The sequence below is a fragment of the Canis lupus genome, chromosome 7 (genome assembly GCF_048164855.1).
Source record: "Canis lupus baileyi chromosome 7, mCanLup2.hap1, whole genome shotgun sequence".
Taxonomy (NCBI): Eukaryota; Metazoa; Chordata; class Mammalia; order Carnivora; family Canidae; genus Canis; species Canis lupus.
The window spans coordinates 69351664-69375940 of record NC_132844.1 but is presented as its reverse complement, the minus strand read 5'-3'; the positions used below and the strand labels follow the sequence as shown (position 1 = coordinate 69375940).

The 24277-nt window shown below is 51.5% G+C and overlaps 1 long non-coding RNA gene across 1 annotated transcript; it reads right to left on the bottom strand.

Annotated features, from left to right (window-relative positions):
- Nucleotides 1-1040: 1040 nt before the first annotated feature.
- Nucleotides 1041-13672, bottom strand: LOC140637187 (uncharacterized). The gene is made up of 3 exons (XR_012034436.1): nucleotides 5219-13672; nucleotides 3079-3190; nucleotides 1041-1693 (listed from the first exon to the last, which is right to left on the bottom strand). It is a non-coding gene; the product is annotated as an uncharacterized lncRNA (long non-coding RNA).
- Nucleotides 13673-24277: the final 10605 nt, after the last annotated feature.

The window sequence follows — 24277 nt, the reverse complement described above, 5'->3', positions numbered from 1 at the left end:
ACATTTGACTGGCCTCAGTAGTCTTAGAATACATTTCCTGCAGTTGCTCCAAAGTGAGTTGGAGCTGCTCAGAGGGGAGTGTGCTTTTCCCTCTCCCTCTGCCAGTTGCTCCCCCTGCTTGGGCTCTCTGTGTCAAATAAAATCTTTTTAAAAAAAAAGAAAAAGAAAAAGAGAAACCAGATGTTGGCCCTGTTTGGCCCAAATCTCTGCAAGCAACAGTGCCAAGAGGCCGGGTAGGGGAGGCTCCCATTTGAGTCTACACTCTCTAGCTGGCGGCAGGCCTCACCACCCCTATTGCTCCTCAGGACACTGGGCTCTCTGCTCCTCTTGTGCACATACCCTGCTTCCCTCAGTGAGGTCTCATATTTGGCTTCTTTTTGGCACTTGGGTTTGTGATCCTTGGTCCAATGAATGAAGTTCCAGCTCCTTCCAAGTGTATGATGTCTTCTGTCAGGCTCCTTCATACAACTCCAGCTTTATCCCTGGCTTCTCCTGGCTTGCTCCTTGGACTCCAATAATAAGGAACCACTTATAGCTTCCTACAACCACACTGATGTTATATTTCTCTGTGCCTTTGCCACCTCCCCTTTTTAGCTGAGTCCCATTCACCTTTTATTCTTCTACTCATCCCCCCCTCTTTTATTTTTTGTAAGATTTTTACTTATTTGAGAGAGCGGGAACAAGAAAGAAAACACAAGCGGGGGGTTGGAGGTGAGGAGTGGGGAAGAGGGAGAACCAGGCTCCCTGCTGAGTAGGGAGCCCAACCGGGGGCTTGATCCCAAGACCTGGGGATTGTGACCTGAGCTAAAGGCAGACACTTGACTCAGCTGCCCAGGTGCCCCTCTACTCACCTTTTAAAGCTCAGCCATAGTGGTTGCCGGGGCAGGGGGTGAGGGGGAGGTAGGGAAATAGGGACTACAAAGGGACATGAAGGAACTTTCTAGGGGTGATGAAAGTGTTCCATATCTTGGTTGGGGTGATGGTTACACACATATGTACATTTACCAAAAAAAATTGTTTTGAAAGAATTTATTTATTTATTTATTTATTTATTTATTTATTTATTTATTGCAGACAGAGAGAGGCAGAGACATAGGCAGAGGGAAAAGCAGGCTCCCTGTGGGGAGCCCAATGTGGAACTTGATCCCAGGACCCCAGGAGATCATGACCTGAACTGAAGGCAGACACTCAATTACTGAGCCACCAAGGTGCCCAATCCATCCTTTTATTATCCCCATTTTTATGTGTGAGGAAATTGAGGCACCGGTTAGATAAGCACCTTACCCAGGGCTGAGCAGGAGGTGGGTGCAGACTCCGGTACTCTGACTCCACCTGGAGCACGTGGCCTCTCTACTGGATCTGATCAATGGCACCTGCTATTTGTATTATGTAGCTCTTTCTCCCTCGCATGATCCCCTGGTGCCCCTTGTCTTTAACCATGTCCCAGAATCATCTCCAGTCTTTAAGGTCACGGTCACAGTTAACAGGACGCTTGCAAAAGCAAGATTTTCTCATTCCCCACAGAGTTTCTGGATGGAGAACAGGCTGGGCCTCATCACCAGGCAAACACCCGCGTTGTGTTGACAGGAGCCAGGCGGATTAACAACGCAGACGGTTCAGCTCAATTCACAAACATTTAGCCAACACCCATGATGTGCCAGGCAGTAGTCTGGCACCAAGGAGCAGGGCAGAGCTAGGAAGATGGAGAAAAAGGTGCCTCAGCTGGGAGATGCAGAGGAGGATCTGAAGGGGCCTGAGTGAGAGAGCTGTGGCAGGCCCTGCCCCACACCCTAGTGGCCCAGTTTCTTGGTTTAACTCCCATCTGGCCTAGGCTTTGGAGGTTTGGAGGTGACATTCGTCATTCTTTTGGGCCACCCAGACCCTAAGAAGTTGGGGGGAGTCCTACTCCAGACGTCCCTGTCTCCCACTAAGGAATCCCAATGCTTAGTTTCCCAGACTCCCTCACAGCCAGGGCATAGGCCTATGACCCACATCCTACCAAGCAGAAGCTATGACCCCAGAAAGCAAATGGTTATGGAGAGGGTGGCTGCCGACACCCCTGATCCCAGGGTCTGTGGTGGCAGAGGTTAGTGCTGTATCCTCAGCGATGGTGCGCGAGATGGGGTGCCTGTGTTGGCTGTTCTACGGTGAGATGTTGGACGATACTATATTCCTTATTGGACAGCTGCCAAACCTGCTCTTGGGCCCTCCCAGGGTCCCTGACTTACGGCACATCCTCTGGTAACTTGGTTTCTGCTTAAACTACTTGGAGCTGCTTGTGGTTGGTGACTAAGAGGCTGGGCTCATGTGTTCAGTCCTCACGGCCCTCATCACCCGACTGCCCCACACACAGCCTCTGCTCACAGCCCAGCAGGGAGCTGGAGATCTCACCACCTTGCTCCTCACTCCTGAGCCCTTGGGACTGAGGAAGAAGACAGTGGAAGGGGTGTGTGGACATGGTGGGTGGGTTCACTCACCCTCTATCCCCACACCCTGCTGTGCTTTCCCTTCTGCACTGGAAGGCTGGGAAGCTACAGGCTACACTTCCCAGGTGCCCTTGGGTCCTGCCATCCAGTGCACTCACAGGAGGCTTTGACTCAGGAGCTGTGTTTTGAGGAGAGGGAGGAAGGGCATGAGTGTCCACTTTACTAGAGTTGATGTCAGGGTCAGTCATTTGAGGGTGGTTTCCTGCTCTGGCACTTTCTGGAGGCAGCAGCTCACTTGGGTAGCCTCGTTCTGGGGTGTGGTGTTGACAGCTGTCCATTGCTAGGAGTTGTCTATTCGGATCTTCTGGTGCCTTTGTGAGCTATCTGTGCCCCCTTAATAAATTATTTTTGCTGGAATAAGAATCGTGGGAGTCTGCCATCTGCAGCTAAGAGCCCAGTCCACCCTACCCAATGGAGTCCAGCCCTTCCTTGGTCCTCCCTTTGCTCCTGGGGGTCCCCACAGCTGCCACAGCTCCATCAGCTCATCCCTCCAGTGGGAACTTCCTCATGGCTCCTGCCAGGGGTAAGCCGTCTCCCCAGCCATCTCCCCAACCTTCTAAAGACCAGAGCCATGGAAGCCTAGGGTCCTCACCTATGCCAGGGCCTGGGGCTCTTCCCACCACCTTGGCCCGGAGTCCAGAGCACTCGACCTGCACTCACCACTCCCCGTGTCGCCTGTCTGGAGAGAGCAGTCTCCTCCTTAGCTAGTTTAAGCAGAAAGGAATATATTACCAAGAGTTCATTTACAGAATTGTCAGAAGAACTTGTGGGAGGGTCCTACTTACCAAGGAAGAAAACAGGCCGAAAAAAAATTACTTGGGGCAGTGGGGCTGGTGGTCAATGTGCTCCTGGGAGTGGCCACATCCCCCTGCTTGCCCCCAGTACCAGCCCCGTCTCTGCCCTGACACCCCACAGTGTGGCTCAGGCTTACTCAAAAGCCCTCCAGGTGGCCCTCCAGCGCAGTGGAGGTCTGTCTGTGGAGCTCCTGCCTTAGCACATGCTGTCTATGGGAGTGACCAAATCTATTGTGGGTGCTTTACCTGTTTGTGAGCTTTTAATGAATACAAAATCAGGTTCCTAGATGGTTCTCTTGACTGATTTTTCCTGCAGGCGTTATGGAGGGCCAATATAGAGACCATGTAGAGAGCATAAGTTCTGAGTCTCTGCTAGTGTGTGTGTGTGTGTGTGTGTGTGTGTGTGAGAGAGAGAGAGAGAGAGAGAGAGTATGTGTGTGTGTGTGTGTGTTGTGGGGCAGTGTGTGTAGTGTAACCTGGTTACACCCCCTTCCCCAGCCCATCCGGGCCCAAAGGAACACATTCTGGAATCAACATAAAAAATAACAGGGATAATAGGGTTGAACAGACCCATTTCTCCCACACTTCAGAAACTGACATGGAAACACTAAAATCTGGACGAAACTCTGGAGCAATAAACAGATTTCAAAGTAGTTTGAAAAAGAAATAGTACACAGGACTCTACTTGCTTTGTACTCTGATATATTCTGCTTGAATTTTTTCTTTTATTCTCTTCTTTTTTATTTTGGTAATACTGGTCATAGCCCATGAAATTGGTCTCACTGCTCGCCAGTGGGTCTCCATCTTACTGTTTGAAGTTCACCGTCTTAGAGCATCTCCCTCCACCTCGGGTTTTATAAAGGCAAGCAGGAGAGACCAGCTGCCTTGTGTGCTTGGTGGGGAAAGGGGGTCAGAGAGAACAGACTCCAGCCTTTGGAGGATGAGGTGATGAGACAGGGCATGGGCTCCTGGGAGGACACAGGGGCTCTTACAAAGCCATCAACAAAGGAGGGCGGATGGCCCAGGGATGCCTCTGGGGAAAGAGGAGACTGGTATCCAGCTGCTAGCCCAGAGGCCACAGCTTTGTGGTCCTAGAAGTGTGGAGGATTTCCTAAGGCAGGGAGGAAGAACTTCCCTTCCTTCCTCCCTCCATACCTCCCTCCCTCCCCTTCATCCATCCTCTCTGCCTTCCTTACTCCCCTCCTTCCTCCTCCCATCTCTCCATCTCTAACCTCCTTTCTTCCTCCAAAGCCTGGCTGAGCTGGCTTCCTGTCTGGACCCTGCTCCTCCCTGGCTCCCAGTCTGTGGCTGAGCCCCCTTCTTGCTCCAGGTCTTGGGGTGCTGGTCCTCACTGTCCCTGTGAGCTCTGAGAGTTCCTGGGGTGGCTGATGGCTGGAGCCCTGGGCCAGGGGCCAGAAAGGGCCTCAGAGGCCTGTCCAACGGTGGCTGGGTGATGGGGGGATGGGGGTGGGGTGGGAATCTCTAGATGTTGGGGTTTAATGCTTTCTGCCGCACAGCCCATCCTAAGCATGGAATATTCATTATATGATACCAACATTTAGCTTCAGCAATGGAAATGTCAACTTTAATTATGTTCAAGGAGTCTTGATGGCTCTGGGAATAAATCAATATAAATAATGTTTTCATAAACTCTGAATCATGCTCCTAATAGCATTATATCTATAATTTTAATATTCAAAACAATTTTTCTTTGCATCTTCGCAATTAATTGATGCCAAGTGCTCATTTTTCTGTTTTCTATTGCTGTCACCTCAGAGCCAGAGGCTGGAGTGGGGGGGGGGTGACACAGGGGCACAGGGGCTGTGTCCCCGGAACCTGAGAACATTCCTAATTCTACTGCCCAAAGGGCCAGGCTCCGTACGACGTCTCTTCCCCAGAAAACCACCCCCATTTCTCCCCACCCATTAGTTTACTCACCCTTCTAGCCCAGTGTCTCCAAGAAGCCTGTTTTGGCCACCACGCCTGGCAGGGATGGGTCCCTCTTTTACACTAGCGCGACATTCCCATTCACGGCTCCCCAGGTAGACAGTGGGGACAGCAGGACAGCAGTGAGAGCTCAGGACTTGTCCACGGTGCGCCACCAGCTGTGTGACTCTGGACAGGTGACAGGTGACAGTGCCAAGGGGTCATCTACAAGGTAGGGTTCCTATTTGCAGGTCACAGAGAATGACGCTGGTGGATATGAGCAGAAATGGAATTTATTAAAGACACCAGGAAGCTCAAACTCTGCAAGGGCCAAACAGTTCTGCCTGGAGGCAATCCACCAGGAGCAGTGTGTGAAATTTGGATGCAGAGCTGGTCCAGAGGACACCACTGACACGCTGAGGTCCTGGCCCTTGCAGTTTGCACAGCAGATAGAAAGGCCTGGATGCTGGGCAGATGCTGAAAGCTCTTGGAAGAATAGCTGGCGTTGGAAACTGGCTGTGGCCGGGCCACCACTGTTGCCCGGATGGAGAACTTTCCCATCTGCAGCCTCCTGCTTAAACACGCTGGGGCCTGGGGCTCTGTGCAGCCAGGCTGCAGAGGAGTATGGAAAAATGAGTATCTACTGGTTGGCATTTCTGCTAAAGTGAGGCAACCTTTCTGCTTATCCTACGAGGGGACCCCAGGCATAAGGAGGAGGCTCAGATGATGGGCAGATTGGACAAACAATGCTACCCTGGCCACAGGCCTCCCTCTGCCTGGTGGTTGAAGCCCTTTTGCAGCAGCATTGGGGCCAGCATTTTCTCAGTAGGGAACCCCACAAATGCAGCTCCCACGGCCTCCTCTCCAATCTGATTTCTGCCCCAAGCCTCTGGTTCGGATTCGCTGTCCCAGGTTGTCAACTCATCTACAGGAAGAATGCACTGATGGGCAAATGGGAGACTGCATTCCTCATGATGGTTATTGTTCTCATGTAAGGAAAGAATTGGCCTTCGGGTTTTTAGAACCTGATTGCTCATGAGGTTACAGCCTATGAACCAGTATCCCAAACCTGTCCCTTCCAAGCCACCAGCCATTTAAGGTCCCTTTTTCTAAGGCTGGTAACCTAGCCCCAGGTCCTGGTGACGGCATGGGGAATATCTGGACCATGGCTGGCCCTGTCCATGACCCTGACCTAGCAGCACCTTTCCATTCCCACAAGCATAGGACGGTGCCCTCCATCAGTCACCATGCATTTGAGAGCAGAAACGAAAACTACAGCCTCTGTGAAATCACTCACACCAAGGCTTTAAAAAGATCAAGCCCGTTTAAGGATATATTGGAATATCACCTTCACTTTCAAAAATGAAATTTGTCTGGGTGGGACTCTCTGGGAGTTTCCAGACCCTGTCCCTCTTCAGTGATAGTGGGCTGAACGCTGGGCACCTAGGGGTTCTGCACTGTGGGAGGGACAGACGAATGGCTGGAGAGCTACCCTCCAAGTCCAAGACAGCCAGGGAGGGAGGGTTAGGAGCAAAGGGGTCTGTGCTGTGGAGAATATGTGAGCACAAGATTATTCTTTGTCTGGGACTCCTGGGGGTCTAACCAGAGGTGAGTGGATGCGTGGGATAACTTTCTGGGGTCCCTTTCTGGACATTTTTTCTAAAGATGCCCAAAGAGTACAGATCAGGTAAAAAGCCACAGGAGAGCAGGTGACGGGACTGTCATCCCCATGTGCATCATTCTAAGGGATCTGCCAAAGACACCAAATTATATTCCCTTCATGCATGAAGACAAAGAAGGGACATCTGAGAGCTCTTCTTTTAAACCGTGCTCCTCCTAACAAAGAAAGAATGCAAGCATTTGTACTGGAGAGCCGTCCACTTGATTACTACACCCAGGACAACCAATTCATATTATCCCTGAGCAAGATCCTCGGAGATTAACTCGACGTCTCATAGGCCATTCATCTCCCTCGTCCAGGGGTTGGGCAAGCATGTTTGCTCCTGGAGAACGTGATCTCCCAACTTTACCTGAGAAGTTTCTTCCCAACAGCAGCATCGTTTAAGAGTCACCTCCTCTGCCTCTACCCATTCCTTCTCTTCTCCCTCCTACCTGTCCAGATTTTCCATTATAAGCAGCCGCAAAGGAGGAGGGAGGTCCCAAACAGACTTCCTGAGGGTGTGGGAGCCTCACCCCAGTGAGAAGGGGCAACGAGACAGCATGGCAGCCTGGCATGTACCCTGCAGCTTGAGCAGAGGGAAGGCAGACAGGGAGGAAGCAAGTGGTAACGGGTCACAGTGGGAGGGACAGAGAACCAGGGGATGGACTCCAGGCTGTGGCCAGCATCAGGTCTGCAGGGTTTGGGGACCCAAGGGGGTCGCAGAACTGCCAGTTTCTTTTTTTTCTGGTGTAGGCTTGAGAGAGAAGCCATGGGCATAGGGTAGGAGTGGGAGGAAGCCAGGAAGGGCTGGCCAGGTGGGTGGTACATAATTGAGATCCTGAAGGGAAGGTTCTGGCCCTCCCCCCTCCCTGGCCTACCCTAACTCCTGGGCAAAAGCAAAAGTGGGGGACTTCCGGGGGGGCCCTGTCAGGGATAGAACTCCTCACCCCATCAGGTCCGGCTTGTGAGACCTCAGAGACCGTCCAAAAGGAGAAGCCTGGGTAGGGGGTAGCTGAGGGCCTGATGCATGGCCCAGAGCAGTGGGCAGGTGCTCCAAAGAGACCAACGTCATGCCCTCCTGCCAGCATGAGTGCTGGCCCCGGGAAGAGGTGCCTGGCTGCCTGGAGCATCTGGGTGAGAGCCAGCTCTCTGAGAGGTGGCCCCATAGCTGCACCTGCGGGGTAGCTCAAAATGGGTTGTTGGCAGGCTGTCTGAGCCTCCTGGGGGGTGCCAGGGCCGGTCACAAGCCGACTGGAGAGAGGTTTCTGGGGGAACTGTGTGCAGAATGGGGGGATTGTGGGAGTGCTGGGCAGGCCAGTGGCAATTCTGTGCTGTTTGTCATCTCAAGCCCTTATCAGGCACTCCCTTCCTCTGCGGAGGGCATCAAAAACTGTCTGCAGGGGTGAGGTGGCAGGAGGAAGGAGGGTCCCAGAATGCCGCCCCTGCCCACCCCCCCCACCTCATTTTTCCTTTTCCTCTCCAACCACTCCACTGGCTTTAAAGCCTGCAAAGGAGTGCTCCTCTCCTCCACCCCTCCAGCCCAGAGATGCCAAGGTTCCGAGGCAAATGTGCTTTCCTAGGAGGGGCCTCTGGAGCCCTGTGGTCCTCCTGTGAAGACCTGGGGGCTTCGAGGCCCAGGATCTGCGCTAATTCTGTGCCAGCCCACAGCTGGGCAGACCCCGGAGAAGGAAGCTGTGCTGCAGAGTGTAGCCAGCTCAGAGCAGAGCGCAGGCCTGTGGGGCCTTCTCCTCGGTTCCTTTTTAAGGGCTGGGCCCGAAGGGGAGCCTCGCTTTTGGCTCTTCTCTCTGGTCTCCGCTTCCCACCTCCCACCTGACACCAAGCCCGGATTCCACCTTTTTTCTCCCTTTTCTCTCCCACATCCCAGCTGGTCAGAAACAGTATGTCCCAAGGGAGCTCTGGCCCTTAGCAATGTAAAAAAACGGGTCTGTTCTTAGAAATACAGTGGCCATTTGGCCAGCCCTGGGGATCAGTTCTGTCCTGGTAAGCCACCTTCCCAGGGATGGCCAGAAAGTGGTGCTTCCTCTCCTGCCAGCTCCCTCCCAGAGTCATGGCTCCATCTGCTTGGGCTCAAGGCATTGCTGGGGCTGAGGTCCTGAGGCAGGGAGTGACCTACCACAAGTCCCTCCTGCCCTGAAGGCCTGATTCTCCTCATCTGTAAAATGAGTGGGGAGTGGACCCCATCATCTCGGTGGTTCCTTCTAGCTAAGAAATCTCTCTGTGATGATGCTGGGGATTGGATAGCCTCAGTGGCCTGATTGATAAAAGGTGGAGACTAATAAAACCATTGAGATGTGAAGTGTTGAGTGTGAAGAGTACTCCCTCTGTCTTTTCTGGAACGAACATGGTTAGCATTAAAGGAAGGAGGGCCCTGGCCAGGGCATGGGGCAGAGTCCAGCCGGCACCCAGGGCTCCCCATGCCCCTCGCCCCCGGCTGCCCACCCTTTGGGGTTTTGGGAGGAAGCCATAGGAGGCTCTATGTCTGGGTGCTGGTCCACAGGAAAGGCTTACGCAGACACTCAGAGACTATCTTCTGTTGAATCATGAGGACCGGCAGCAGCTATGACAACCAGCCATGGCCCTGCTTGCCAGGGAGCAGACTCAGAGTCCTTCTTGTGTGACAGGAACAGGGGGCCTCCCAGGGGCTGCCTGTGCAGAAGGGTTAAGCCCTGGTGGAAGGGCCTGGTCAGGCTTGGGTGAGGGAGAGCAAGCCACCACGGAGCACACAGCAGTGGGATCTGCAGAAGAGGCAAGTCGCTGGGGGACATAAGGAGCCCCAAAGCCAGGTAGCCACGTCTCCACAGTACAACAAGCGATTTCTTGGAATACTTGTGGAGAGAAAGAGGGCATTGATGAGTGCAATAGGTGCCCCCACCTTAGAGTCTAGAAGTGAACAGCTGGGGTCCCGGCCAAAGTCCAGGCAGAGGGCAGTTCTAGACTAGGAAGTCCATGGGGGGAAGGGGAACTTCCACACACATTAGTCACCATGCTTTGTACTATGTGACTCCACTGACAGGGCCAAGGCAGCCCCCTCTCCCCTGGGGTGGTGACCCAGTTTGAGGAGCAGCAGAGATGGAGATGCAGTCCGGGAGCCTGGTAGGGCCATGCCTGTGTCCACGTTCCCAGACCTGCTGTGTCCCCATTGACCCCCTTTCTCATTTCTGGAGGAAAGGGAGCCCCCTTTCCAACAGCTGTAAGATTCTTAGAACATGGGAGCAGAACTGAAAAGATTCTTAGAATGCAGGGAACAGAACTGGAAAGGCCCTTAGGATGAAGGGAACTGCAGGCACCACTGCCTGGGGTACCCGGGGCAGAGTCCCTCCCTCTGGGCTTGCCTGCTGTGAGCCCGGTTGCAGGACAAGGCTGGCCAAAAGCGGAGGTGTGAGTTCACAATGGAACAATAATAGTTCCATTCAGATGTTAACCTCCCAGTGTTGGGTATCATTTCTGCATCATCCTACCAGGTCTTTCATCAGCCCAGGGCAGCAGCCAAGATAGATTATTTATCTCCACTTTACAGCTGAGGAAGTGGGCTTGAACAGGTTACGGACCTTCAAGTCCCAGAAGCTCCAAAAGTGGGATGGCCACCAGGGGGCTGTTGGCCGACACACAGGGGACAGTCAACTCTCCCTCTGTCTTCACTCACTTTTCTCAAGACCTTCCACAGGTCTGACTCCCTGCACACGCAGAAGGGGAGCATTTCAGAGAGGAGCTGATCATAGCCCCTGGCTGTGCCACCCCTCTTCTGCGCTTCCTGTGTCCTGAAGGAACTGCCTCCCAGCAGCTAAGCCACCCAAGGGGTCCCCAGAACACTGCCGGCCCCGGGCCGCCCAGCAGCGGGGGCCTGGTGTGTGTGGCTGGGGCACCACCACCATCACAGATGGAGCCCCTCGGCTCGTTGTGGCGCTCTTTCATCTGTACTCAGTACTGTCAACCCGTTTTCTGCACAGAATGAAGATAAATGGCTTTGCTCTGGAAAACTGCATTTAGCATCTCATTCTTTTTGTGGGGCAGGGAAGTTTCCATTGACAAAGCATTCGTATTGCAGATGGCTTGCCATATGCCACATTCCCTCTCGCTATCACCTTATAAGCAGATTCTGGCAGGTTCCAGGAGTAAAAGCTTAATTAACGAGTGGTGTGTACAATTATGTACTTAATTATCTACTGCTTTCCCTTCTTTGTTGTTTCTTGGTTTGCAAAAGTTTGGTAACAATTAGAGGCAACTGTTCCCTAATGCAATTTCTCTCTGCTTCTCTCTCTCTCTCTCTCTCTCTCTCTCTCTCTCAATTTTGCCCTTTGGAGACTGCCAGTGGGATGAGAGGGGGGCTTCCTGCTTGGACAGGCAAGCTCAACGTGGCCGCGTCCCAGACTTACTGACCAAGCTTCCTGGGGGGCGGCCCAGGCACAGGAGTTTCTAAGAAGGGTCTCTAGGATGCTGATCTGCAGTCCAGGCTGGAAATCCAGACCTGGGCCTCCCTGCTGCTGGCTGGATGGGCAGTCAGGACCTGTCTTGGTCTTTCTTTGTCTCACCCTATTGGTCCATCCTGGGGAGAGTGAGTGAGGCTGGATCAGGGTAGCAAGGAGAATGGGAGGTACTTACAGTGGGAGGGTGGATGGGGGGCAAGAGACACACACTTCTGTCTCAGGGTAAGGACAGGGGCAACTTTAAGGAGCAGAGCACAAAAAGTAAGAAGACTTGGAATGGAAGCCAAAAGGCAGCAATGTGGAGGGAATCTGCTAGGCTGAAGGCAGATTTGGGGGTTAGAAAGGAGTGATTGGACTCCCCTGGATGTGAACCTGCTTGCATCCCATGTGGCCCAAGGGCCAGGAAGCCCAGGCTCTCACACAGGTCATCTATGGTAGGCATCAGGGCAGCGGTGTCCTGTTTTAGCAAACTTCCCTTAGAGTTCAAACTCACTTATCAACACGTGGTGACAGAAGGCCACAGAGCCGACAGCAGAGGAGTCTGAAGCATTAGGGAGGTAGCCCATGTGGCTTTTCAGAGGGCCAAGGGCCGGCCCTGGGCTCCTCAGCCGTAAGATCTCCAGTGCATCCTCCTCCCCAAGCCCACAGATGTTGGTTGAAGCTGGGTGCAGTCTGAGGAGGCAGGAGGGGGTTGGTGTGGGAGAAAGGGAGAAGGTGCATGAGCAGAAGAATTGCAGAACCAGGGAATCAGGACTTCTCTTTCTCCGAGTCAAGGGAGAAACATGATGGACATTTCCCCAAAATGAAGATAGACAGAGGCCGTGCCGGCACCTCAACCAGGAATCATTGGATATGCCACTTCTCTGCACGTCCGTTTCCTGGTCTGCAATGAACAGCAGGGGCAGGAAGAGTTCTTGGGGCTCTGCTAGGTCCCTCACACGATTCTGAGTTCTACAGACACCCCCATCTCCTATTTCTTAGAGAAGAGTCTGCTGGGCTCCAGAGGGCGGTGTGCTGGCAGAAAAAATGGTAGTGGCCAGGCCGGGCCTCTGACCTCATGGTGTCCTGGAGGCCTAGAATAATTCCCTGCATGTGTTAGGTGCTCAGTTCATGAAATTTTGACAGACATGCCAGTTGCAGCTGCTCCAGGCTCATGATTCCTTCAAAAGATGACCGTCTTACCCCAGAGGGAGAGCCAGAGTTCTCTGTACCATGCCTGGTCCCAGCCTATGGGCAGCCGATCGAGGTCGGCCAGCTTGAGATAATAGCCTGAAGAGGAGAGATGACATAGGGTTTGATGGATTCGGCTTCTCAGAAGGTTGACCTGGAAGCCTGAGGGGTTGAGCAATGGGAGTCAAAACTGAAAAGGATCATTAGAAGGAAGAGGTAGAGGTGGGGTAATGGACAGCTGACACAAGGGGGAGATGATGAGGGAGCGGGAGCCGGGTGTCAGCAGTGGTCCTGCGGTGAGGGGAGACAGCGTGCCCTGGGCTGGCCGACTGGGGGTGACCAAAGAACTCTTCAAATGCATGGCTAGGGAGCCTGAGGAAAAATCACAGTGGGGTTGTGAACAGGAAGGAGGGCTCTTCCGCTGATCCCACCTCAGGGCCAGGGACCAGGCCCCAAGGCCTTCTTGGTGCCTTTCAGCCACAGATAAACCTGCATACATCACTGTATCCCACAAGTCCCATCTAGCCCTCTCCCTTACCCCATCACACTCCTCCCCAGGGTGGGGAAGCTGCCACATGGCTGCCGGCCACCTTCATGGATCAGCACTGGTGGTACAGGGCAGCTCTTCTCCCGAGCCTGCACCCCTGGCCGCAGCTCAGGGCCACATCAGGTCCCAGAGTACCCAGCCCTCCCGCATCTGTCCCAAGTCATTCCTCAGAAGAACTTCAAGAAGACCCTGACTATTTGCTGCCCATGTATGCCGTGGGCACCTCAGATGCGGTGGGGATGCGGCTAGGGAGGTCAGAATGATGTTCATCACCCCTGCTGAGAGGGATGGTCCATGACACTCTGGGGACTGCTGGAAAAGGTTTGGAACTCTGTCCTCCTTGCAGAGGCGGAGCTCAACTTGCGTCACTCATGGGGTCAGGCTGGGGCTTGGGGACTGTGTGCTCAGCTGGCCTTGGGGTGAGTGATCAGTGCTCTTAAACCTGGTGTCACTGAGGATGAAGAGCAGGGGAGGAAGCCCCATGTAACTACTCACTCTTGTGGGTGATTGTCATTTCTACCCCTCCACCAGAAGTTCACTCCTTTAGCCATCACCCCCACCCTCACCCCAGGCAGATTCACCTTGTCATGTGTAATCCCTCCCCAGGTGTGCACGTAGCACCTCCGGGTGGGGAATGGTTTCCACCTGAGCTCACCAGCCCCTCCCACCACCCTACCTTACAAGCTGGTCCCCAGCAGCCCCAGTCTGAGCTTTGTTGCCATGGCGACATCAGGGTCGCTGGGAAGAAAGAAGGGCCCACAGGGAGAGGGGGGCAGCCCTCTGAACATCAACGAAAGTGCGAAAGTGCGTGTTCTGGCCTCTCCGGCTTTGTGGCTGATACTCCATCCAGGCCACTCTTGGGCCAGAGGACAGCTCCACGAGGCATCGCGTGAAGCCCTGCCACCTCCCCAGGCAGGATCGGCTCTTGTCCAGCTGATCCACCACGTGACTTCCCACCTGGTCACTGCTTGTCTGCTACCCCGTGCTCAGTTCAAGGCCTGGGCCCGTCTCCCTGGCCAGAGTGGATGCACTCTTTCCAGCCTCTTCTGATGCTCCTGCCCCTGCTGGGGCTCTCTGCTGAGGCTTCTGGACAGACCCCACCTTTTGTGAAGCCCGTCCATGAGGCCCACACTTGGCATCCCACCGCTCCTCTCAGCTCAAGCATCATCTTCCCACGTGCTCTTCCCTGAACCCACCGGCCTCTGTGTGGCTACAGAACACTCTGCTCCCCACTGAGAAATCCTACCACATTCTCTCATTTTTAATTGTTTACAGGTTTGTCCTCCGCAGAAGTCTTAGTACTGGTCACCTCTGTGCTGACATTGTTCATGTCCAAAAAGGGCTTGTCTTGCGGATGTGGGGTGGTGTTGGTGAGTCAGGGCTGGGGCACATGGGTCCAGGTGGGGCAGCCAGTGGGATGAAGAATGGGATGGCTGGCTTTCCTGCCGCCTTGCTGATGAGAGGCCCTTGGGCTCTTGAGCAGTTTTACCCACTAAGAACTTGAGTGTTCAGAGAAAATAAACACCTGGATCTTGTGGCTTCAACACGTGCCATGTTCCATGTGGTTGGATCAGGTTATCCTGAGGACGTTTCACATGGAGAAGGGACAAGGGGACCATGTGTTACAATGTGCCCAATGGACGCCAGTGTGTGGAGGAAGCCCGGCTCGTTCTACAAGGCCAGGGATGGAGGCCACTAGGAAGCAGAGGGTGATCAGATGCGTCCGGCTTCAGACCTGGCTCTCAATCAGAGCTGCGTGCAGGTGATGGTGCAGGGCTCTAATGGAGAGGAAATGCAGGCTAGACAGACTCAGATTTCTTTCTGTCCCCTCCCCCCACTTGGGGGCCAGGTGGGGCCTCTGTGGGTGATTCTGACTACATGATTCTTCATGGAATTTACTCAAAACATGATGAATGTGTCCCCAGTGTTCTTAAAGCTTAGAATATCTGAGCCAAAGAGGACTCTGGGAAAGTTCTAGAACAGAACCCAGAGGAAACCAAAGCTTGGATGCAGCATGTAACTGCTCACCCACTCACAGCAGAGCTGGAACTGGGCCCTGGGCCTTGCCTTTTTCCCACTCCACTAAGACGAGAACATGCATTTCCTGACAAGCAATCTGCCAATATCTTGTCGGGTTGTGTGCATGAATGTTCCAGGATGCCAGAATTAATGTAATGTCTCATTACGTTACTCTTATCACCAAGGAGTGGCTCACAGCATCCCACTCAGGGCCAGCTGATTCCCCCTTGAGTGGAAAGACGATGGTGTTGAGGCAAGGACCATGTGGGCAGGTGGGAAAAAAAGGAGAGAGGAAACATTTCAGGGGACCAAAGACAAGTTAAAGATGAGGAAGTAGCTACCTTTTGCGCCCCCTCCTCCTCCCTACCCATCAGCTAGAATGTTGCCTTTGGTTAAATGCCTGTTTGGGGTATGTGCAAAAATCAAGAACTCTGCCAGGACGATTCCAAAGTCTGCCACATGGAGGCCAGGAGGGAATCCTGGCAGTTAGGAGGGAACTGTTATGGAGCTGCTTTGTGAACCATGAAGTGAGACAAGTGTCCCTTGTCTGGACACCCAAAGGGCCCACTTTGTGAGCCTGCAGCTACTTACTGGCCAGGTGCCAGCGAGAAGACTACCCTCTCAAGGCCATGCTTGGCTAGCTTCACTTCACAGGGCCTTGGGTGGTGGCAACAAGGAATCATAACTTACATTCAGTCCTTCATCATTTTTTTTTTAAACAGGTTTTAAAGGACTTTCTTATATTATTTTAAGCCTCCACTTAAGTATGGATAAAGAAGAGCAAGGAGCAAAAAAGTCTTCCCTAGGCAAATGCAGACATGTGTTCCTTCAGTTCTGGAATGGGGTAGAAAGACTCCTAGGTCAATCTGTATCTCAGTACCACATGGTGACTCCTTTCCCCTTGGGGGACCACAGATTTGCTCACTTTCATCCCTCCAAATAGCTGTTTCTCGCTTCCCATCAAGATCTCCATCCCAACTCCAGAGAGGCTCCTCTGTGCCCGGGCTCGCACTCCAACTCACTGTCACTCTCCCCAGCACCCCCATCAGGCCTGCCCCTGGAGTCCTGGCACTTGAGAAGCTTCAGTCAGCTATGCCCTCTGGCCCCCAGAATGAGCAGTGAGCATGTTCAGCAGAAATGCTCCTCGGCTAGCAGAGATCAATACGTCGATAGAAACGTCAAGCTGAACATAAACAGAGGGAGGCTGAGAGAAGCAGGGGCAGGGGGCTAAGTAGGTTCTGGAAGGAAAAGAGCCAGACAGCCTTGTCTAGGGAACAGTTCCATTCAGTTAAGCACCTCATCTGCATTGTCAATGAAAAGAAAAAGACTCATTTATTCAGGCCCCACTAATTAGGAACCCACCATGACACCCCTCCGGCCTAGACCAAAGCCCATTTGTATCCTAGGTCCAATGAGAAGGGTTTTCAGGAGGGACAACCTGCTGCTGAGCTCAATCCCTGCAGGCAGGCTTTGCAGCTGGGCCTTGCAGGGGCATCCTGCACCATTTCTAGCCAGGTCTTTCTTAGGGATGTCTTAGTGTCTCATGTCCCTCACCAGATTGTAAGCTCCATGAGGACAGCAATCGGGACCGGGGGGCCCCCTGAGCCAAGCATGCTCTGTGCCACAAGTACCCAGAAAACACCTGAGGACCTGCCTTGGCTAGAGCAACTGGGCCAGGCAGCAGTCTGGCACAGTCTGTCCTTTTCCTTGGGAGAGTTTGGAAAAATACACCCAAACCAATGAGAAATGGTTTAGGACAGGGCACCTCTGCGGAGGTGCGACTAAGTGGGTCTGGGTGGGTTCTCCATCATGAGTCCTTGATCATGTTTTTGAAAAGGAAGTAGGAAGAAGCTAGCAGGCTGGGTTAAACATGGCAGAGCTTAGCCAAAGAGACCACCAGGTTTTTTTTTTTTTAAATCCCTCTGGAGGTCCTTGCAGTGCTCAGATTCCTTGTGTAAATTAAAACTTGATTTCTTTGTACTGTTATGTAGCTCGTGTCAATGCACTCATGGAATGGAAGCCTTGTGGGAGACAGGGGTGTTATGGAGTGAGAGAGAAGAAAGAGGAGCACTTTTGGAGACTAGTAGGGTAGGGCTGGATGTTTAAGAGTGCAGCAGGAAGGGACTGGGGTGGCTGGAGAGCAAGGACAAGTTATTGCTCAAGACCCTGGCAGTGGCAGCCGTATCCCTGAAAAGTCACTTTTGAGATTCTGCACTCTGGGTGACAAAGAATTGTCCTCTTGAACATCAACAGATTCAAGGGTTCGCTGGGCTAAAGGGGACTAGTCATGTAGGAGAATCTGGAGTTCTTGAAGTGGTTCAGAAAAATTATCCCACTGGAGAGAGATTTGGGGCAGCTGCTGCCAAGCCTGGTAGTCAGACGGTCTTCAAGGATTCAGGGATGGGCTTCAGGCCAGCTGCTGGGCTGAGCAGCCTCAAGCAGAGACCCTTGTGGAGGATGCTGGGTGATGGTGCAGACACCAGTTCTCGAAAGTGAGTGATCAGGACAGTTTGAGCTCGAGGTGGATAAGCTGGGTGGAGTCCAGTGCTCTGAGTGGATGGCCCCCGCCTTCCCCTGTGGGATCATGGGAGGATGGATGAGTGAAAAGAAAAGATGCTGGTGGGGAATGGGGTCATTGTAGGGGGATATTCTGGATCAGTGACCCTCAGATTCTCCACCTTGGCCCGATATGGAGTTGCTTTGCTTTCCCTAATTTTAGGCTTGCCTTGGGTGGGAAGGTATATGAGAATGTTTTGGACCCTGGTGTGGTGGGGACATGGTGGCACCAATGGGCCTGGGGATAGGACCAGAAATGGCCTCGAGAGTGATGTCTGATGGCAACCTCTTTGCTCAGCCGGCAATAGTTACAGCCTGTCACAACTCAAGGATCTTGAGGATTTATAAAGTCCTGTGGTATCCAGGCTCTCACTGGAGCTTTCCACAGCCACTTTGAGGTAGGAAAGCAGAGGCAACTGAGTTTCAGAGAGGTGACCTGTCTGAGGGTATGTGGCGGCTTAGTGGTAGAACCAACACCAACACCAGTGGTAGAACCAACTCCAGCCCCAGAGTGCTCATCTCTGGCTCTTTGTATTCTTGCCCCCTTCCCATCTATCAAGATGGAAGGGGGTCCCCAAGTCACCCCAAGAAAATAATCCCTGGAATGTGAGCATGTGCGGTGCTCTCTCGGCTTCCAGGAACCTCCTCATATTCAGCTTTCCAAACCCCCTTGGAAGGATGTGATAGGGACATTCTCACTAATTGCTACCTGCCTTGTCTTTGAACTTTGCAGATTGGGAGTGGGAGGGGGCATAGGACAGGAGGTGTTCCCCACCCAGCAGACCACTAAGAATGATTCACACCTGGCAGTTCAGTGGGAAAGGGGCTGCCTTAGTCTCTTGGTGTACCTGACAAGTGCTGGTAGCGAGCCAACTGAGCCCCTCAGAGCAGGGGCAGCCCACGAGCTCCAGAAACCCAGGGACCAGCAGATGACCCCAATCAAGGGAGTGGGGTGAAGCCTGGTATATCTGACATTGGGAGATTTGTCAGCTTCCCTCTGGAGCTGCCTCCTTCCACCGTGCAGCTCAAAGGCCCAGTTAAAGTGAGTCTCCTCTGGCCTAGGCCTGGGTTCCAGCCTTTGGGGCCTTCTGTGGGGGAGGAGGCTGGTAGTGGCCTAGAGCCCTCACTTATTCCTGGAATTTCAGAATCTTCTGCTCCCTGCAGCGGAAATGGGTCTGGGTTTGAGAAAGACTTTGATCTTGAAATAGATAGTCCTGCATCCAAGTCTTGGATTTGCCACTGACTAGCTGTGTGACCTTGAGCCAGTCATATCTCTGGAGAAGACCCTCACAGAGTTTCTGTAAGGATCAAATGAGATAATGGGTGGGAAAGTGCTTTATCGTGTGTAAGAGGGTCTGTAGTGGAATCGGATTTTTATTGTCAGGGGTTTGGGGACTCTGGGCCCTGGAAGGGTAGATGCCTTTGGAGGGAAGCATTGGTGCAGTGAGGGCTCTAGGGGGCCCAAAAGACGGCTGCCACTGACTTTCCTACCTTGATGTGGCTCTCCAAAATGCAAGGGGGCTGCCTGGGTGGGTGGGGCACTGCTCAGCATGGTTGAAGAGCCACCAAGCAGAAGGAAATGAAATCTCACTGGCTGCTCAGCTTCCCCAGATCTTTTTACTGTACATCATAAATTATCATCCTGTTTTATTCTCTTTTTATAGCCTCTTCCAGGCCATTTCTGGCATTTACTCTTTGCTCTGGGCCAACTGTGTTAGAAACGGTTTCCTGGTCTTTATCTTTCTGTCGACATCTCAAGAGTCCTGGCAACTGACCCAGCAACTGGCGGGCTTCTGTGACCACTTGTTGGGTGACGAAGCATAAAAGCTGGTGGCTGAGGGGGTGACACCAAAGCTGGGATGCCTGGTGCCTGCCCTCAAGTAGCTTGATGAGCAGGAAGGAAGTTAACACATATTCCATGGGTGTGCATAGGCTTGTTGAGCCTGCTTCTGGGGAAGAGAGTCTCACGTCTGGGGACCTGGGCTTCTAATTCAGGCAGCTGTCAGGAGGTAATGACAAATGCTTCAGGGTAATTGGCTTTCTCTCCATGTGGGCAGTCCAACCCTTTTTGTATTTAGAAGTGTTAGGAAGACTTCCAAGATCCTTTCCATTGTCAACATCCCAGTTCTACCATCAGGACGTGTTGGGGGTGGGTTTGGGGAGGTGGGGGAGGGTCCCCACGGTGAGGCATGAGGCTTCCATTCTAATTCCAGTTTTTTTTTAATTTATTTTTATTTTTTATTTTTTATTGGAGTTCAGTTTGCCAACATTTAGCATAACACCCAGTGCTCATCCCGCCAAGTGCCCCCCCCCAGTGCCCGTCACCCAGTCACCTCAAACCCCCCGCCCACCTCCCCTTCCACCACCCCTTGTTCGTTTCCCAGAGTTAGGTGTCTCTCATGTTTTGTCACCCTCACTGATATTTTCACTCATTTTCTCTCCTTTCCCCTTTATTCCCTTTCACTATTTTTATATTCCCCAAATGAATGAGACCATATAATGTTTGTCCTTCTCTGATTGACTTTAGTACTAGTTAGGTGGCCCTTGGCAAGTCCTTTCCCCTTGCTGGGTGTCCGCTTCCTCATTTGTAAAGTTAAGCCCTGACCTCCTTCTAGACTGCCATGCTATAACCAGGGATTCAGGGAACATCCCAGGCATTGTTTGCAAAGTGACAGATTCACACGACAAATTAATGTACTGTCAAGTGTCACCCATAACAGTTCTGTTTTTAATGAAATGCTGGCTTTTCAAATGAAGGCGATGGATTAGGGAAGGTTTGAATGATGCTCATGCGCCTTTGATATATATTTTTCCTGAGTTTTTTTGTATCCTGATTAAGGGGCAAGCCAAACAGTGGCCAAGTTGTCTCGAATAGAAGAGGATCTTGCTCAATACAATTCTGTCGTAAATTGTCATTTATTTTCCCTGATCTATTTCTATAGCCTGACCCTGTTTCAGCCCATTTTGTGGATGCAAGATGATAAGAGATAGAGCTGACTATGCTGAGTTTGTGATGAATGGGAGGGCACAGACGGGGCCAGTGTAACATACTCATAGTGGGAGGGGGGCGGTGGGGGGGGTTGGGGGAGGGAAGAGATAAGTAATATGAGAGGGTGACAGGCCACCCACTCAAAAATATTCTGAAGAGTAATGTAGGGCGTGGGGCCAGGGAGAGGCAAGGTTGGTGTCATTCATGCCAGAAAGCATCAGAAATGAAGGCAGGAGGACAAGGTGTAGGGGTTATAGGACTGAGTGAGAGTGGTCCCTCTCTGGGCCTCAGTTTTCTCATCTGTAAAATAAGGGGGTTGTACCAGACAGGCTGCGTACTTGATCTGCCTGTCACCCAGCCCAGTGGAGGCGGAGAGGAAATGATGCATTGGAACGGGCTTTTCCTGGCTCAGCTGCATCCTGCTAACTCAGAAAGAGACCCCCACAAACGAAATTTTGGTACAGTCTGCACCCAGCATTGCTGATAAACTGATAAATGTTGAAACATTGCTGTCTGGGTTTGCTTATAAAAAGTAACTGCCAAAAAAATGTAGTTTCCAGGCTGAGTCACAAGACTAGAGGGAACCCTGCACTCCACATTCTGGGGTACTGGCCAGATGAATGCCAGAGCAATTTTTTGCTGCGCAGTGTTAAGAATGTTCAAATAAATATATAATCCCATTTCAAGTGCAGACCACAAAATCACATCTTGTGTGTGTGTGCGTGTGTGAGCACGCGTGTGCATGCGACATGTGTGCATGTGTGACATTAGGAAACATTGAGAAGCAACAGCTTTTCACTTTTGTTTTTGTTTTTGTTTTTTATTCTTTGAAAGACTTCTATGCCAGAGGTTACAATGGCAGAAAGAAGGAGGGCCCGTGGGGGACAAGGACATGCGGTGGAGACATTTTCCAGTTTACCAAGGTAAGCGCACAGGTCCCTCTGTTTTGAAACCTGCAAAGCACTCAGAGCTTCTTAAATTAGGAAGCATCGTTCTTAATGGACCCCCTGAGGCAAAGCTATTGCTAAAAGAACAATCTGAATCAGTGAAACCAGGCTGGGTGGCTCCAATGTTGGCTGAGTCCAGGGTCAGCACCCACTCAGGTGTTCAGCTTCGAGACAGCATGCCTTGGCTGAAGCATGGACTGGGAGAGAAATGGGTGCTCCTTGGCAAAGCCTGGTCCCGTCAGCCCCAACTCAGAAGGCGAGTTTCCTGTTGCCATGCTGAGCGCCCAGTAGTAAACGCCTAGTTAAAACTCTGGGTCTGTTGTTCGGACTTCCTCCCCTTTCAGCAACCTGCCTTGCTTTAGGCCTTCTGAGTCTGGCAGAGAATAATCTATTCTAATCAAAGATGTACAAAAAATGATACCATCTTCCATTTGTAGAGCATTTCACCCACTCTGAGTTCATACACATATCTAATTAGACAACGTTAATTCTAAATAGAATGAACTAGCTCACTAAGCCAACAAGCTCCATTTCCTGAGAATTCTGGAAGGAAGCTTCAAGCACTGTGAGATCAGTTCCTTTAGCCTACAGAGGGTCTAAGAGAATCCCATTAGAATTAGAAAAAAAAATAAACTGAGATTTGGAAGATTTGAGTTTGCAAATATATCATCTAAGACAAATGGTTTTAAATAAAATTCAACTTAGGGTGCCAGGCCCTGAGCGAAGTGCTATAAGGAACAGAAAGTAAGACAGAGCCCCAGCTCCTGAGGGGCAAACAGTCTAGCTGGCGTGGCCAGACAGTATATACGCAAATTCATGGGACAAATCAAAGAAAGGAGAGATTAAACTACGCTCCACCGTGATCCAGGTTCTCACTTGCCAGGCCCACTTTCTTTCCTTTGTCCCTCCTGGCACTGGCCAGATGTCTGTGCAAATTCTCTGTTCCTGGGTTTTTCTTATTGGGCCATGAGGTCTACCCCCAGGGATATCCCCAGGGACTTTCTGTACTTTAAAGCCCCCAGACTACCCCATTTCTGCCGACACCCCTCTAAGCCACTACTTCTTTCTACAGCAAGCCCCAAGGGTTCAATCTTTCTCATTTCTCTGAAAGGGATCTGGCTCTATTCAAGACTAATGCTTAAGAAGCACAGTTTTCTTGCTCCTCACTTTCTTGCTGTGTTTTAGGGGTTTAACTACAGAGAAAGAAAGTGGACCAAAATAGAAACATTCAGAAATGACGAGATACAGACTCTTCAAAAGATTCCATGAGGCCTGGCTCCTAGTTTATAGCTTCTGATTTCCTTCTGGAAGCACCATTGGAGTTTGGCTCTCTGCTTTTAATACCAAGGGTGTGCTAATAAAAAAACAAAAACAAAAAACAAAGCTGTCCCTGTGCAGATGCTGCTCCTCCAGGAGGTTGGGTAGAGGGCTTCAGAGGGGAATCACAGTCAACTGCAAATGCTTCTGGCATTCTGAAGTCCTCCCGGTATGACTGAGGCATTGCACATTCTACGGCCTCACCTCTGCACCATCCCAAGCTTGCTTACCCAGTGCTGATGCCTGGTTAGCCCTCCCACCAGGCTTCAGTCCCTTTCCGAGAATTACCAAGGTTTTCAAGGACACTCTCATTTGGGATTTAACATAACCGAGCCCAGAGCCCATCGGTAGGTGATCTGAAATTGGTTTTCTGAGAGAAGAATCTGAGTGTGTGAATATCCCCTTATCAAACCTCAGCCTCCCTCTCCAGCTCCCCATGAAGCTTGGTTCACACACACACACACACACACACACACACACACACAGCCAATGAAGGTGAAAGCACAGCACAGCTGGGAGCCCCTTCTAGATGCACTGCTATAACTACCACTTCCACCAGAGACAAGCTGCACTTCCCTCTAGTCTGAGACTCCTCTTTGCTGTGGGGCAGAGCAGCTCTGGCTTCCGCTGGGGATCACCTTAACCTAGTTGTCATGGGCCACAGGGAAGAATTCTCCACCTTGTCTTCCTTTATATCCATGGATTCGATTCTTCAGTATCTCCCCCCTTCAGACCATCACAACACACATCTGCATTTTTAAGTCCCTCTAAGCTTTTGCTACTTTATAAAGTCCAAGCTCTAATTAAAAACAGATTTCCCTCCCACTTTGGGGGCACAGTGACTTGCAATTTACCATGACTTTCTTTGAGAATAATAGTCATAGATGGATTGGGTGGGAGGGCCAGGAGGAGTTTACTGCAAAGTAGTTGGATTGGGGTCATCAATGACAATGAGAACAATTATAAACTTTTTATTTTAATGAACTTATATACTAACAAATGGTATAATTCTAGAGCCACCTTTTGTTTGCCTCAAGAAATAGCCAATTCACTTTACATTTTGTAAAAGTTCTTCAGGCATTTAAAAGCAATGATGGGGGGGGGTGATGAGGTGGAAGCATGCAAGGGATTGGTGGCAACCACTTTCAGTTTATTAATTCTACTTCCTCCAGGTTTCTCTTAGGACCTGTTAGACTGAAAGGAAATGACTTTTCACCCCCTCTCTTTTCAGTCACTGCTTTATCTCCTCACTAGAGTTGGAATCTCAGTGGGGAGGAAAGACGGAGTGGGGAGGAAGGACCTGATTATCCAGGACTCTGTCTAAAATAGGGAGAGAGATGTAGTCTGCCTGCTCCTTCTGGCAAGAAGGTGCTTTGTAGAAACTGAGGCCTGAATTTTTCTTGAAGAAGCTAAAAAAGATC